Genomic DNA, 16,371 nt, shown 5'->3' with positions numbered 1-16,371 from the left:
AAATTATATTAGTAAGTTCGATATATATATATAGTTATGTGAAATTTTAATATAATTATAGTATACGTAATAAGTATATTTTATGTACAAAATATTTATCTATTTAAAAAAATAGTTGTTGACATTAATAAAGATAATGTTAATAACCATATTATTTAATAATAATACCTATTTTGATAATAATTTTAATAATAACAATATTAATTCATGATAATTATGTTAGTAATGATGATAATGATAATATTTATAATAATACATATGTTACTACTAATAATAATAACTTTAATAATTTTACTACTAATGACAATAGTGATAATGATAATACTAATAATGATAATGACATTGTTAAGAATGATATTTATGTTAATAATAATAATAATAATAATAATAATAATAATAATAATAATAATAATAATAATAATAATAATAATAATAATAATATTGATAAGTTTACTACGAATAATATTATTAACACTTATAATGATAATCATAATAATAATAATAATTATAATACCTATACATATAATAATAATATTAATAATTTTATCACTAATAATAACAATAATAACAATAATAATAATAATAATAATAATAATAATAATAATAATAATAATAATAATAATAATAATAATAATAATAATAATAATAATAATTTCTAACAAAGATACTACCTTAGAAAAAGCCTTTAAAAAAATGCACCCAACCAAGCTCGAACCCACAACCCCTCGTACCCCTGCAAACACTCTTAACCATGGCTCCATCCATTGTCTTTCTGTTTTATTCCAGACCCGTGACTATATACCCGTTTATATCATTTCGGCCCAACAATTTAAATTATCTAAGCCTACTTAAAATCCCTAGTGACCCAATTGTTTAGATTTGATCTCGGCCCAATTAACAAAACCCTTTTTAACTAGCCTAAATCCATTATCTTTAGAATCTGCATGTGGCTCGATGGATAATAACAGAATTGCATAGCAGCGGTTTTACAAGTGTGTGTGTGGTGACCGAAAGTGATGATGTTGGGTTGGTTGTCGAAATAACTAGAAACCGAGGGTATTGAAGGATAGGATAAATAGAAGGGTTTGGTGATCTTCGACTTCAGCCTTCATGGATCATCATCGAATTCTTTTTATCACACACCAACATCTTTGTCTTATGTTATTGTTTATCATCATCATTATATATTTATCATCATACACGTTCGTTATTATCATCATAAGATTTGTGATCATCATAATTATCACTGAATCTCACCGTGATTTCATGTAAACAAATTAATACAAGCTCAAACTATCCAGGTCCAGTTTCTCGTCGGCCCAACAGGTGGCGCAGCCCAATCAAGAGATATCATGTTCACAGCCCATCACTCAATCCGTTAACAAATTCAGAATAGGGTGTCAATTGGGTTTCGTTTTTAAAACAGGAAGGAGACAGCTATTTTGTAGTAAGTGAATAAAATAAATCAAGTGGGTTAAATTGTTATAGTATGTCGGCCATCAATTTAAAAGGTACTCATCTGTAGTCTTTAAAGTATATCATCAATTGCAAAAGACAGGTGCAATATATAGTTGTTGTTGACTGACTGGAAAAGAAAACAGGCTACTAGCATTCGCCACTTCATAATTATAGTGATGCAGTTTTGAAGTTATTTGATCGATACAATAATATAGCAGCTGCAATGGGTTTTTGATGGTGGTTGTATAACGGTTCACAACAGAGACAAAACAGAAACAATAGAGAGAGGAGAGGGAGAGAGATAGACAAGTTCATGGTGGTTTGTGGTGAGTTAGCGGTTGCAACTGGAATATTAACAGCCACTGTAGCAGCGAGCTGAACAGGAGAGGTACTGCAGTAGCAACGATCGATCGTCAGAGGCTGTTAGTTGATTATTTTGGGTTGTACTCGAATAGATAGAAACATAACCCAGTTTGTTGAGGTGGTGGTTTGCATGGCGTGTTGTTAGAGAGTTGAAGAAGGTGGTAATGGTGACGTGTTTAGGTGATTCTTGGTGGTGAAGTGGTGGCGGTTTAGGGAAGATGGTTTTCATGGTCATAAATAGAAAAACATTGGTGTTTGGGTTTGGTAATTATGTGAAGTAGAAACAGGAATCAACGAGATGTTTAAAGGTGTGTGGTGGGTTTGGTTTACAGAATAGAGAGAAGAGAGAGTGAGGTTGTGATTGAAAGTGACGGGTGGGTGTATGATGGTTCATTGTTGTTGGATGACTTGTCGACAGAACAAGAGTAAAGAGAGGGATGGTGATGTAGGATGAAGGTTGTGTTGGTTTGTTGAAGAAGACAAAGGTGGTTCTCCTTGAGACAAGTATCGATATATGTATATATATAAAACTAGTTACAGTATTCATTCATGATTTCAATCATGGATAATTTAATAATTTAATAATAATAATAAATTACTCAATGAATGGAAAGAACGTACAATTGATTGAAACTTTTAAAATAGTAAAGCCATCATATTTGGCATTTTATTATCGACATGTTCAATAGTGGTATTATTTAGTGTCCCTTGGATAAATTAGTGGCGGACAAAAGTCTTCAGAAAAATCCCATATTTTTAATTTAGCTGTATTTATTTATTTTGGTCATTATGATATAAAATTCGATCATTAAATTATTAAATAAAAATTACATCAAGTGTCCATCTCATTTATGAGTAAAATATAAAAAATGTTAAAATTAAATAATTAGATCCTAAATATACTTTTAATAAGCCTATAACTTATATAACTCATTTTCGGATTACCTTTTATTTTAAAATCATATAAGTTCCTGATTAATAACCATCAAGATGATAAACAAGTGCTACGAGCGTTTATTAAATTAATTCTAAATTTTATATATTCAATGTACTTTTCATATAAATATATTTATAGTAATGTCATGTATTATTTTATTTACAAAAATAAACTAACTCATATAAGTTTCTATTTTAAATTAATATATTTATTTTACAATTTATTACTTGTATAATGTCTACTAATTATATTCATTTATTTAATATTTATATGTGTTAATATATTACAATATTTATGAAATCATTAATTATATAGAAATCATATTCATATATATAATTTCATTTTAACAAACTTATTATCTTGCATATTATTTTACTTATTTGTTATTATTTAAAATTATTATATATATACCTGCATTTATATATCTATATATATGTATATATTAATTTGCAACCAATAGTTCGTGCATCGTCGGTAATAGTCAAAGGTCAAATGAATTCATGTAACAGTTCAAAAATTTTGAGACTCAGCATTACAGACTTTGCTTATCGTGTCAAATTCATATAAAGATTAATTTTAAATTTAGTCGGAAATTTCCGGGTCATCACAGTACCTACCCGTTAAAGAAATTTCGTCCCGAAATTTGAGTGAGGTCGTCATGGCTAACAATAAAAATGTTTTCATGACGAATATGAGTTGATAAATAGAGTTTTATCACCATTGAGTAATATGGATAAATCAATTCGATTATTCAAAGAGTACAAATGAAGCTATGACAAAAGAGTGAAATGAATAGGTATTATTCGTCATATCTTTTGACATAGATAGGATTGATTTCCAAATTCAAGAGATTTGGGGAAAATCTTCGTAATAAGATTTGATTCTTCGGTAAAAAGGGAATTAGGATCCGCTTTAAATGTGATCATCTGTTTTGATTGCTCTGTCAGATATTTCACTATAAATACACCTTCTTCATTTCGTTTATATTTTGGAGTTCCATCCCCTTTGTTTTCTCTTCCCGACTTTACGTCAAGCGAATAATGATCCAAACTTAGTAGGTATGAAGTTTTGGATGAACATAGTTACTGTTCTAAGAAGGAAATCGTAATGACACGATCTTGATTTATCAAAGTACCAGAATATTCGGAAAGATAGAACTATCAAGAAGATATGTTCTTAATATATTTGGAGATTAGATAGAATGTAAGAGTCGTGTAAATGACACATGATGACGGTATGTTCTGTGAATCATCACGTTACATTAGAAACTCAACATGAATTACTGTAATATAATCACGTTGATCAAGTGTCATTATATTATACTAACTCATGCATCAGTTCCCAACACTACTTCAAAAGCATTCATACTTTAAACTCGAAGATTTACAGAATACAGAAACCAAAACAGTTTCCTTTTATGAGATAACACAGATAGCGCGGAGGGATAATTAATATCGGACAAGAATATTTATGAAGATATCTTCAGAAATATTGAGGACATTTACAATGAAAGATATGATAATATCTTAGAATTTTAGATTCACGTGTGATGAAGAAATTCTTTCACAATGATTTAGAACAATTACGGAACAAGGCATTTGCTAAAGATTTCATCAGAAACAGAATCATCTGGATTCTTTATGTACGAGTTTAGTCCTTGTGATTTGTTCAGAGTCTCCTTCATAATTTTTTTTCAATTTTGTATCATCAAACTTTCGACTGTTAAGGTCGTTTACAGTTTTTGCTGCTTCATCAGTTCTTGTAATACTTAGAGGAATTGATTCGCAGACTGGGTGCTTTTCCGAAATTTAGGATGGAAGATTATAACTCTAAGAGATAAATGTTATATGTATACATATAACTGTTGATGTAGACATGCTGTGAGTTTTCAAAGTACTGATTGCTAATTCCCGGTAATTGGTATGGTAATTCTCATTACAAGATGCGGATGAGTATACGATAGGGTTTTAATTAACAAATATAATGGTTTTTCGGAGGCACCCAAGCAAATGAGTGATGATGTTGCTGATAAGTTTATCGCTAATGGGGTGGGATATAAACGGTTCCCCGGTGACGATGACGAAAGGCAAACCTATATATCAAGGTTATAATAAGGTTAATCCGAATGAAAAGTCGAAATTGTTTTGCTGAAGCTGTGACAATATTGGCTAATTTGAAAAGGAATTGCAAAGTTATTTTTGGTAATAACAACGCCAAAGGAGTTAGCACATATACATGTTAAACGTTTACTCAGGTCCCGAGCATTTTTAGGTGCATAACTATATGCATCAATCTTTTCTTCCGTAGATGAAATACGGTTGGTTCATCCTCTCGATTGAGGTGTTTCCAAGAATCATGAAAGGTTTGAACACCGATTGAAATCGACATGAATATTTTTCTAAGTTTTGTGAATAGAAGTGATGTTCTAGCACAGTTTTGAAGTCAAAGTATAACTTTGAAAGATGTAGGAATTTAAAAATGCTGGTATCGGTTATTTCTTGACTTGAATTCTGATCTATTAAAATCAGAATATGTATTCGATTGTGGATGAGATCGATTGTTCTGTGGTGAATGGATTCGTATATCTGTGGATGTAAGTAGGATAGTAAATGACCGTTGAATCAGATTTGAAGAATGTACAGTGTAGATTATTAATGTGAAATCTAAATATTCCTCGGGTATTTCCTACCTGTTAAAATATTTTCACCATTAACAGTTTGTACAAAAGAATTTTTAATCACAATCTTTATGAAAATATATATACATATATATTTTCTTCAAATGTAATTATGGATTTAACGAGTCAATATAATATTAGACTCATTTGATTTTTCGGTTTGAGCTAGAATTAGTAATCTCTAAAACTATTAGGATCCACATATTCTTCGTAGAATATTAATGAAGTTATGGATCAATACTTCATTGTTAATTATTAGGATCCACATATTCTTCGAAGAATATTAATGAAGTTATGGATCAATAATTCATCGTTCATTGATGTTGGTACTCCTTGGTATCTATGGTGCGTATGATGTTGATGTTCGTGGGACAGATTGTGAAATTGAGGCTTGGGATGCGGATGTTGCTGTTGGTACTGTTGATGTTGCTGAAGCTGGTAAGTTTTGCACCATATTCTCCACATTGATTACTCGAGCACGAAGCTCGTTGACTTATTACTCCGGGATGATTGTCGGAAGGAACGAGCGAGTGAATAAGGTTTTGAATCTGATATAGTATGTAATCATGACGAGATATTCGGGAAATAAGGGTGAGAATGGTATTTCGGACTGGTTCACCGGTAAGTGCTTCAGGTTTTTCATCAAGAGGTGAATTTGGCTGATAGAAAGGATCACCTTCTTTTTGTCTCCAATGATTAAGTAGGCTACGAACCCATCAAATGAATTGGTTGATTCATTCTGGTAACACTACTTTCGAAGCTTAGGTGAAACTCCATATCAGAATAGCTGTCGAAATTCGAGGAATTCGAACTGGTTGAGAGATTCATCTCGTACAATCAGATGAAGGATTTTCAATAGAAATAGATTATAGGATGTAGATTAGTACCTTGCAATACATAATTTACATATGTATATATAATACTAAAATCTCATAAGTTACGGAGGAACCTACGAAAGCTGTCAGGCAAAGGTAACAATAACAGATACGCTAAGATATGAATTTATCTATACAATGCCTATGCAATAGAGGCAGTAAGACGTGTCTAGACTTTAAGGATGATAAGCAAATAATTTTCGACACTAAATGATAAGCAAAACTTTTGACATGCAGACCAGGTTCAAGTCCAGACTCCTTAATGTAACCTAACAACTACTAGGTCAAAGTCCAGACTTACTAATGCATCCTAACAACTACCTGTTAGACACACTAATGCAGACCTGGTTCGCTAAGACCACCGCTCTGATACCAACTGAAGCGCCCCGTCCTAATCCATCCGGACGAAGTCCATATCGATTATAAACGATTCACAACAGTTGATTACGTCGCGAGGTACTTGACCTCTATATGATACATTTTACAAACATTGCATTCGTTTTTGAAAAGACAATCTTTCATTACATCGAAAGTTGACGGCATGCATACCATTTGACAATATATCTAACTATAATTGACTTAATAATAATCTTGATGAACTCAACGACTCGAATGCAACGTCTTTTGAAATATGTCATGAATGACTCCAAGTAATGTCTCTAAAATGAGCAAGTGCACAGCAGAAGATTTCTTTCGTACCTGAGAATAAACATGCTTTAAAGTGTCAACCAAAAGGTTGGTGAGTTCATTAGTTTATCATAAATAATCATTTCGTAACTTTAATAGACCACAAGATTTCATATTTCCATTCTCATAAACATACGTCCCATGCATAGAGACAAAAATATCATTCATATGGGTTGAACACCTGGTAACCGACATTCACAATATGCATATAAGAATATCCCCATCATTCCGGGATCCTCCGTCGGACATGATATAAATTTCGAAGTACTAAAGCATCTGGTACTTTGGATGGGGCTTGTTGGGCCCGATAGATCTATCTTTAGAGTTCGCGTCAATTAGGGTGTCTGTTCCCTAATTCTTAGATTACCAGACTATATAAAAAGGGGCATATTCGATTTAATAATCCAGCCATAGAATGTAGTTTCGATTACTTGTGTCTATTTCGTAAAACAGTTATAAAAACAACGCATGTATTCTCAGTCCCAAAAATATATATTGTGAAAGCATTTAAAAAGGGAATAATGAAACTCACGCATATAAATATTGTAAAACAGTTATTAAAACAGTGCATGTATTCTCAGCCCAAAAATGTAAAGAGTAAAAAGGGAGCAAATGAAACTCACGCATATATTTATTGTAAAACAGTTAATAAAGCATTTGCATGTATTCTCAGCCCAAAAATGTAAAGAGTAAAAAGGGAGCAAATGAAACTCACGCATATATTTATTGTAAAACAGTTAATAAAGCATTTGCATGTATTCTCAGCCCAAAAATATAAAGGGTAAAAGGGAATCAAATGAAACTCACCTAATGTATTTTGTAGTAAAAATACATGTAACGACATTGAACAAAAGTAGGGTTGGCCTTGGATTCACGAACCTATATCATTGGTATGTATATATTAAAACGTATAATCGTAATCGAACAATTTATTATATCTTAATTTATATATTATATATTTAATTTGTATTTATATTCAAAATGGTTATTATTTATATAGCTATATTAATATATCCACACTTGTTTAATGTTATATTTAAAAATCGATAGTTTGTTATTTGTAAGTATTTATATAAATTATATTAGTAAGTGAAATGTCGCGTTCTTATTGATTAAAAACGTTCCATTTTAATTGATTTCGTTGCGAGGTTTTGACCTCTATATGAGACGTTTTTCAAAGACTGCAGTCATTTTAAAACAAACCATAACCTTTATTTCATCAATAAAGGTTTAAAAAGCTTTACGTAGATTATCAAATAATGATAATCTAAAATATCCTGTTTACACACGACCATTACATAATGGTTTACAATACAAATATGTTACATCGAAATTAGTTTCTTGAATGCAGTTTTTACACAATATCATACAAACATGGACTCCAAATCTTGTCCTTATTTTAGTATGCAACAGCGGAAGCTCTTAATATTCACCTGAGAATAAACATGCTTTAAACGTCAACAAAAATGTTGGTGAGTTATAGGTTTAACCTATATATATAAAATCGTAACAATAGACCACAAGATTTCATATTTCAATACACATCCCATACATAGAGATAAAAATCATTCATATGGTGAACACCTGGTAACCGACATTAACAAGATGCATATATAAGAATATCCCCATCATTCCGGGACACCCTTCGGATATGATATAAATTTCGAAGTACTAAAGCATCCGGTACTTTGGATGGGGTTTGTTAGGCCCAATAGATCTATCTTTAGGATTCGCGTCAATTAGGGTGTCTGTTCCCTAATTCTTAGATTACCAGACTTAATAAAAAGGGGCATATTCGATTTCGATAATTCAACCATAGAATGTAGTTTCACGTACTTGTGTCTATTTTGTAAATCATTTATAAAACCTGCATGTATTCTCATCCCAAAAATATTAGATTTTAAAAGTGGGACTATAACTCACTTTCACAGATTTTTACTTCGTCTGGAAGTAAGACTTGGCCACTGTTGATTCACGAACCTGTAACAATATATACATATATATTAAAGTATGTTCAAAATATATTTACAACACTTTTAATATATTTTGATGTTTTAAGTTTATTAAGTCAGCTGTCCTCGTTAGTAACCTACAACTAGTTGTCCACAGTTAGATGTACAGAAATAAATCGATAAATATTATCTTGAATCAATCCACGACCCAGTGTATACGTATCTCAGTATTGATCACAACTCAAACTATATATATTTTGGAATCAACCTCAACCCTGTATAGCTAACTCCAACATTCACATATAGAGTGTCTATGGTTGTTCCGAAATATATATAGATGTGTCGACATGATAGGTCGAAACATTGTATTGTTGGTATTTAACAATTTTCATAATACTTATAATCATTCAAGAAATAAGATTTGCGGAAGCGTATAAATTTCCATTTTAAAACTTGTAAATCTTTAACCATTTAAAGTTAAATCCCAAATAGGATCAAGTTGTGAAACATACTTACAAACTAAGAGTGGGTTTAGAGATTATACCTCCTCAAGCTAGTTGAGGGTTGTTTTCAAAGTTGCAAGATGATGATGAAGATGATGATGAATGCAAGCCTCAAAGTGATGAAACCTCAAGAGATTATACCCCAAACTTGACACCAACACCTTGTACAATGGTTAGGATTTTTGACACTTGAAAATAAGCTTCCAAATAAGCTCAAGAACTCCCTCTTGGACAGCAGAAAAATCAGCCAGAATTCAGCAAAAGGAGCTGAATTTCACTTGCTATTTTTTGTGTATTTTTATGTATCACTTGAGTCAAGCCTTGGTAAACTAGTTAGGCATGTTCCTTAGGAGTTGTGTCAACTTTAAAGTAACCAAAATAAGCATGGGGTGTCTCCTTAGAGTCCCAAAATCTGCACACTTATAATGTTTAATAATAATACTTGTAAGTTTATAAAAGTTTAGAAACTTGTTATAAACTTATGTATTATTTTGTTACTTATATATTTTATAAAACCTTTTATAAAATATAACACAATATAATTATTTAAACCCATAAACAATTATATATAAATTATCCAAATAATTTATCTCAAGTGATAATATTTTAGAAACCCGATTTTCTAAAATCTAAGTGTCGCGTATTTGTTTAATGATCCAATCGTTAAGATCAAATACGTATAAGGTGTCGGTAAGCTTGTTATTGGGTATGACCCGACTTGGATCAAAACATATTAGCCACGTTAATTTGATATGTCTCTCGGGCATACGAAAAACCTTCAATCTCCCACTTGCACGAGAAACATAAGAAATTAATGCAAGTGACGGATACCACCTAACGACCGTCCATCACCCCCAATATGTTATGACTTAGTGCCATTCAATAACATCATCCCTTTCGAGTTCCCATCTCGAATATGATTAGGTGAATCTTTTCATTATATCCTTTCATCCTAGATGTCATGTTAAATCCAAGAGACATAGAGTGATCACTCTCTTCTAGATTTAACTTTATCAGGCCTTAGACATCTGACTCTCAATGAATAAGAGGGACAAATTCCATCTTGACTACATATGTCCTAGATATACACTATGCATTATACCTGAGCTCTTCCTTATGAACTACCATATTTCAGAATAGCGAAGGAAAGAATCAAGGCACAATACTTAGTGAATATCCGAACCCAATATGTATCTCAGGTCAGAGGATACGATGATATTCGCCTTTACTCAAGATTACATGTGATCAACCACAAAGGCTCCATTTAGTGAATCTTGAGGGCGGGTCTTCCAATATTTGTATCCCACAAATATCTATGAACCTTGGTTGCAACCTTGCCCCACATTCATCCCGTGAATGTATACCAATCCAAGTTTACAATAGTCTAAACCTCACACTTGTTCCCACAAATGTGATCGACTACGGAATTTAGAACAATTACTTATTCATGGATAAAATATGCAAAATAGGAACATAACTCAAAATAAATTAATACCATAATTATATTAATGAGTTTGAACAATTTCGTTCTGTTACAATACTTAAAACAGATCATGACCAATCACTAGAATATCGAAGCCCTAATGCACTAACATGCCCTTGATGTTTTGCACCATGTAAGAGTTTCGTGAGTGGATCCGCTATATTAAGATCTGTGTGAACTTTGCGAATACATATCTTTCCCTTTTCAACTTCATCCCTTATGTAGTTGAATCTCCGCTCAATGTGACGGGTCTTTTGGTGAGCACGAGGTTCCTTGATTTGAGCAATCGCACCCTCGTTGTCACAAAAGATCTCAAGAGGGTCCTGAATGGAAGGGACTACTCCTAAGTCGTCGATGAATTTCTTCATCCATGCAGCTTCCTGCGCTGCCAATGAGGCGGCAATGTACTCCAACTCTGTAGTGGATAATGCAACAACATCCTGTTTTGAACTCTTCCAAGAGACCCACCTCCATTTAACGTGAAGACATAACCGGATTGTGATCGAGAATCATCTCGATCAGTTTGGAAACTCGCGTCCACGTAAATTTTTACAGCGAGTTCCTCCTCACCAGACCCATATATTAGAAACATATCCTTAGTCCTCCTAAGGTATTTCAATATACTTTTAACAGCAATCCAATGACTGTTTCCTGGGTTATTCTGGTATCTACTTGTCAAGCTTAGAGCGCATGACACATCCGGTCTAGTGCATATCATTGCATACATGATTGACCCAATAGCAGATGCATATGGGACATTCTTCATTCTTTCCTGTTCATCTTTCGTGGTGGGGCACTGAGATGAACTAAGGAGCGTTCCTCTTTGAATAGGTACCAAACCTTTCCTAGAGTTCTCCATCTTGAACCTTTTCAAGACATTTTCAATGTATGCACTTTGATTCAAACCTATCAGTTTCTTGGATCTATCCCTGTAGATCCCAATCCCCAAAACGTATTGTGCTTCTCCAAGATCCTTAATGGAGAAGCATTTACTTTGCCAAGTTTTAACACCTTGCATTACCGGAATATCGTTTCCAAATAACAATATATCATCTACATATAGTACAAGGAACATGATAGTGCTCCCACTAGCTTTCTTGTATACACAAGCTTCATCACCATTTTTAATGAAGCCAAATTTCTTGGCCTCCTCATTAAATCGATGATTCCACATTCTAGATGCTTGTTTCAATCCGTAGATTGACTTCTTTAACTTGCATACCTTTTTAGGATATTTCAGATCAACAAAACCTTCAGGCTGAACCATATAGACATCTTCCTCAAGATGTCCATTTAGGAAAGCGGTCTTGACATCCATTTGCCATATTTCATAATCATAATGAGCAGCAATGGCAAGTAATATCCTAATAGACTTTAGCATTGCCACAGGCGAAAAAGTTTCATCATAGTCAACCCCTTGAGTTTGAGTGAAACCTTTTTCTATAAGTCTAGCTTTATATGTATCCAAGTTTCCATGTATGTCGGTTTTCATTTTGAAAAGCCATTTACAATCAACTAGCCTTGAGCTAGCAGGTTGTGTAACAAGTTCCGAAACTTGGTTGTCAAACATGGATTGCATCTCAGCGTTCATGGCTTCCTGCCATTTATCTTTATCAATCCTTGATAAAGCATCTTGGTAGTTTATTGGTTCATCCAAATCAACCACATAGCAACCATCCATGAGAAACCCATATCTCTCAGGAGGATTACTAATCCTACCAGATCTGCGAACGTCTTATGTATTTTGATCATCCATTTGATCACTCTCAACATTTTCATGTTGAGTGCTAGTGTCAACCAATTGTGTATCATCTACTTGATCTTGATCCTCTTAAAGATCTATCTTCCTTTCACTATTTTCTTCCATTAGGAACTTAGTTTCAAGGAATTCAGCCTTTCGAGCAACAAATACATTCTGCTCGGATGGATCATAGAAATAATATCCCATATCATCCTTGGGATATCCTATAAAGATACACTTCCTGGATCGAGCATTCAACTTATTAGGGACGTAACGCTTAGGGTAAGCTTCACATCCCCATACCTTTAAGTATGATAGAGATGGAGGTTTTCCAAACCACATCTCATGAGGAGTTCGTTCCACTTTCTTGGTTGGGGCCATATTTAAAATACGAGTCGCGGAGCATAGACAATAACCCAAAATGATAGAGGCAATGAGCTTCTAGCCATCATAGATCGAACCATATCCATTAGGGTTCGGTTCCTCCTTTCGGAAACTCCATTAAGTTGGGGTGTTCCAGGAGGAGTGAGTTGCGAGATAATCCCACAACTTTTAAGATGATCTTGGAAAGCATCGCTTAGGTATTCACCTCCTCTATCGGTACGAAGTACCTTGATTGTCTTATTGAGTTGATTTTGTACTTCGTTTTGATATTCCTTGAATGCTTCAAAAGTTTCGTCCTTGTGTCTTAATAAGTAGACATATCCGAAACGACTAAAGTCATCAATGAAAGTAATGAAGTATCTTTCACCATTCCTAGTTATAGGCTTAAAGGGTCCACATACATCAGTGTATTAATCCCAATAAGTCCTTAGCCCTTTCATAGGTCCCTTTGAAAGGTGCTTTAGTCATCTTGCCTTGTAAACAAGATTCACATATATCAAACGAGTCTAGTTCATTTGATTTCAAAAGGCCATTCTTTTGAAGTGTATGCATTCGATTCTTGTTTATGTGACCAATGCGACAATGCCATAAGTAGGAATCACTCAAATCCCTTTTGAGTTTCTTGGTGTTTGCATGGTATATTGAGCTATTGTATGATGTGTCATCATGAACCAATTCATAAATACCATTCGAAGGCGAAGCCTTAAAATAGAACACATTATCTAAAGAAACATGGATATCATCATTAATAAAATTAACATTAAAACCATATTGTTTCAAACGGGATACAGAAATAATGTTTCGAGATAAATCGGGTGCATACAAAACATTTTTTAAAATAAGCTCCAAACCACTTGGAAGCTTTAAAACAAAGTCTCCATGAGCTTTCACTTGCACCCTTGCTCCATTTCCCATGAAGAGACTTGTTGTTCCCGCATCTTGATTACTTCTTTTGAACCCCTGCAAAGAATTGCAAATATGAGTTCCACATCCTGTGTCTAATACCTATGTATTAGAAGAAGTAATACTAAGCTCAATGTATACCATATATACATTACCTGAGGTTTGCCCTGCATCCCTCTTTTCCTTCAACTCCTTTAGGTAGACTGGGCAGTTTCGTTTCCAGTGACCCATCTCACTGCAACCAAAGCACGGATCTTCCTTGGAGTTAGCTTTACCAGCAACCTTTTGCTTCTTGTTGTTGTTGGTTGGGGTAACCATCTTCCCTTTTCCCTTGCCTTTGCCTTGGTAGGCGGGTCCCTTCCTCTTAGCCGCCTTTGGCTTAGAAGTGTTATTGTTTTTGGACCCGCCTTCAGTGATTGTAAACACGGGTGAAGCCCTTTTACCCATGCTTGCTTCTGCTGTCCTAAGCATGGCATGTAATTCGCCAATGCTTTTATCCCAACCATTCATGTTGTAATTCATTACAAATGTGTCAAACCTTTTTGACAATGAGTTAAGAATGAGGTATGTGGCTAATTAATTAGACACGTTGCAATTTAGACGGTTCGCTTGATCAATAAGGCTTTTCATCTTAAGGACATAAGATGAAACAGATTGGGAGTCGTCCATCCGACATGCATGAAGCGCTCGAACCGTTTCGAAGCGCTCGACATGAGCTTGTTGAAGGAAATCTCCTTCAACTATGTGATCATGTCGTATGCACTATGATGCTCAAAATCCTATTAGAGTTCGGGTATCATAGTCGCAAGCATGAGGCAAGAAACTTGCAACGAATCGGTGCAATATTTCTCCCAATAAGCCATGCCTTCCGTATCATCCTCGTCCGGTTGATCGGGAATGGGGTCTTCCAACACATACGCCATGTCCTCTAGTTTGAGGAAAATTCTTAGATTGCGGAACCAATCCATGAAGTTCGTATGGTTGAGTTTTTCCTTTTCGAGGATTGACCTCAACGATAGGTTGTTAAAGTTTATTGGTGCGTTCGGAATGTTGTTGTTATTGGCGTCCATCTACAAAATTTAACAAAGTTGTTTAAGTATGAATTTTAATTTAACGATCAATACCCTTTAAATCCAATTGATATTTATTAAATTTTAGAATCCAACGGTAAACCAAATTTCGGTTAGGTGACCTTTATCCCGTCATTTGATTTAGCTAGGTAGTCATTATATGAAAATTGCAATCCTTTTGCAACTTCTAAGTTATGGGATCATGCAATCCTTTTGAATGGCATATTTATCCCATCAACGCCTATTTGTTCCTCATGCTTCGGTGACCCTAAGTTCATGATTTCCAAATCAAGTCGTCCTACTTGTGTAAACTTAACATACAAGTGGTTAGGTGACCTTTATCCCACAAGCATGCGAAATTCACCTTAATCATATTAGTATGCTCATAACGGTTAGGTGACCTTTATCCCATTGTGAGTTCCCTAATATTTTTAAGTGTTGCACAAAAGGATGGCGTTTAACTTGTTTGCCTTATTAATAAGGGATTTTAAGTTTTCATTAATTCTAGTTTGAGAAAACTTTTATGCCATACACCAACATGCATTTAGTGTATGGTTCATTTGAAATCCATTTTCATGTCTATAAACCATTTTATATATATGATCCTAATCATGTTCTTAATAACCGTTTATTAATGTCCTTTTAGCCATTTTTAATTTAACCAATTAAATTGTCGTTTTGCATGTCGTTAATTAATGTATAATTTAACCAATTAAATTGCCATTTTGCTTGTTGTTAACTTGTGTGATTAACTTGTAGCATACAAACATACAATCCACAATCATACAATAAACAACCATGCATGCAAAACAAATATGTTCACAATCAAGTCATTTTGGTAGACATTTGTTTAGCCGAAAACAAATGCCACCGGATAAGGGGTTATAACACAAAGTAGGAGATTTTAAATCTTCCACTTAATCTTGCATCCAAATGCTTCTTCTTGTGTTCTTCAAGTCTTCATCATCTTCATCTTTTTACAAAATATATCCTAATACATTTTGTCTAAAAAAGTGAAATTACAACCTAATCTATTTTACATACCAAATATAAAATAAATTACATAACCAAAATAATATTATTACATACCAAATGAATAAATATTAAATCAACCAAACATGCAACCAAACACAAGGTCAAGGCTTAGATTGTGAACATCATCAACATAAGTGATAGGCAATACAGAATCACAAGTGATTGGAAACACAGAATCACAAGTGATCTGCAACACAGAATCACAAGTGATTGGCAATACAGAATCACAAGTGATCGGCAACACAGAATCACAAGTGATTTGCAACATAGAATCACAAGTGATTGGCAATACAAAATCACAAG

This window comes from Rutidosis leptorrhynchoides, chromosome 4 (genome assembly GCF_046630445.1).
Source record: "Rutidosis leptorrhynchoides isolate AG116_Rl617_1_P2 chromosome 4, CSIRO_AGI_Rlap_v1, whole genome shotgun sequence".
NCBI classification, from domain to species: Eukaryota; Viridiplantae; Streptophyta; class Magnoliopsida; order Asterales; family Asteraceae; genus Rutidosis; species Rutidosis leptorrhynchoides.
This window is presented reverse-complemented; position numbering follows the sequence as displayed.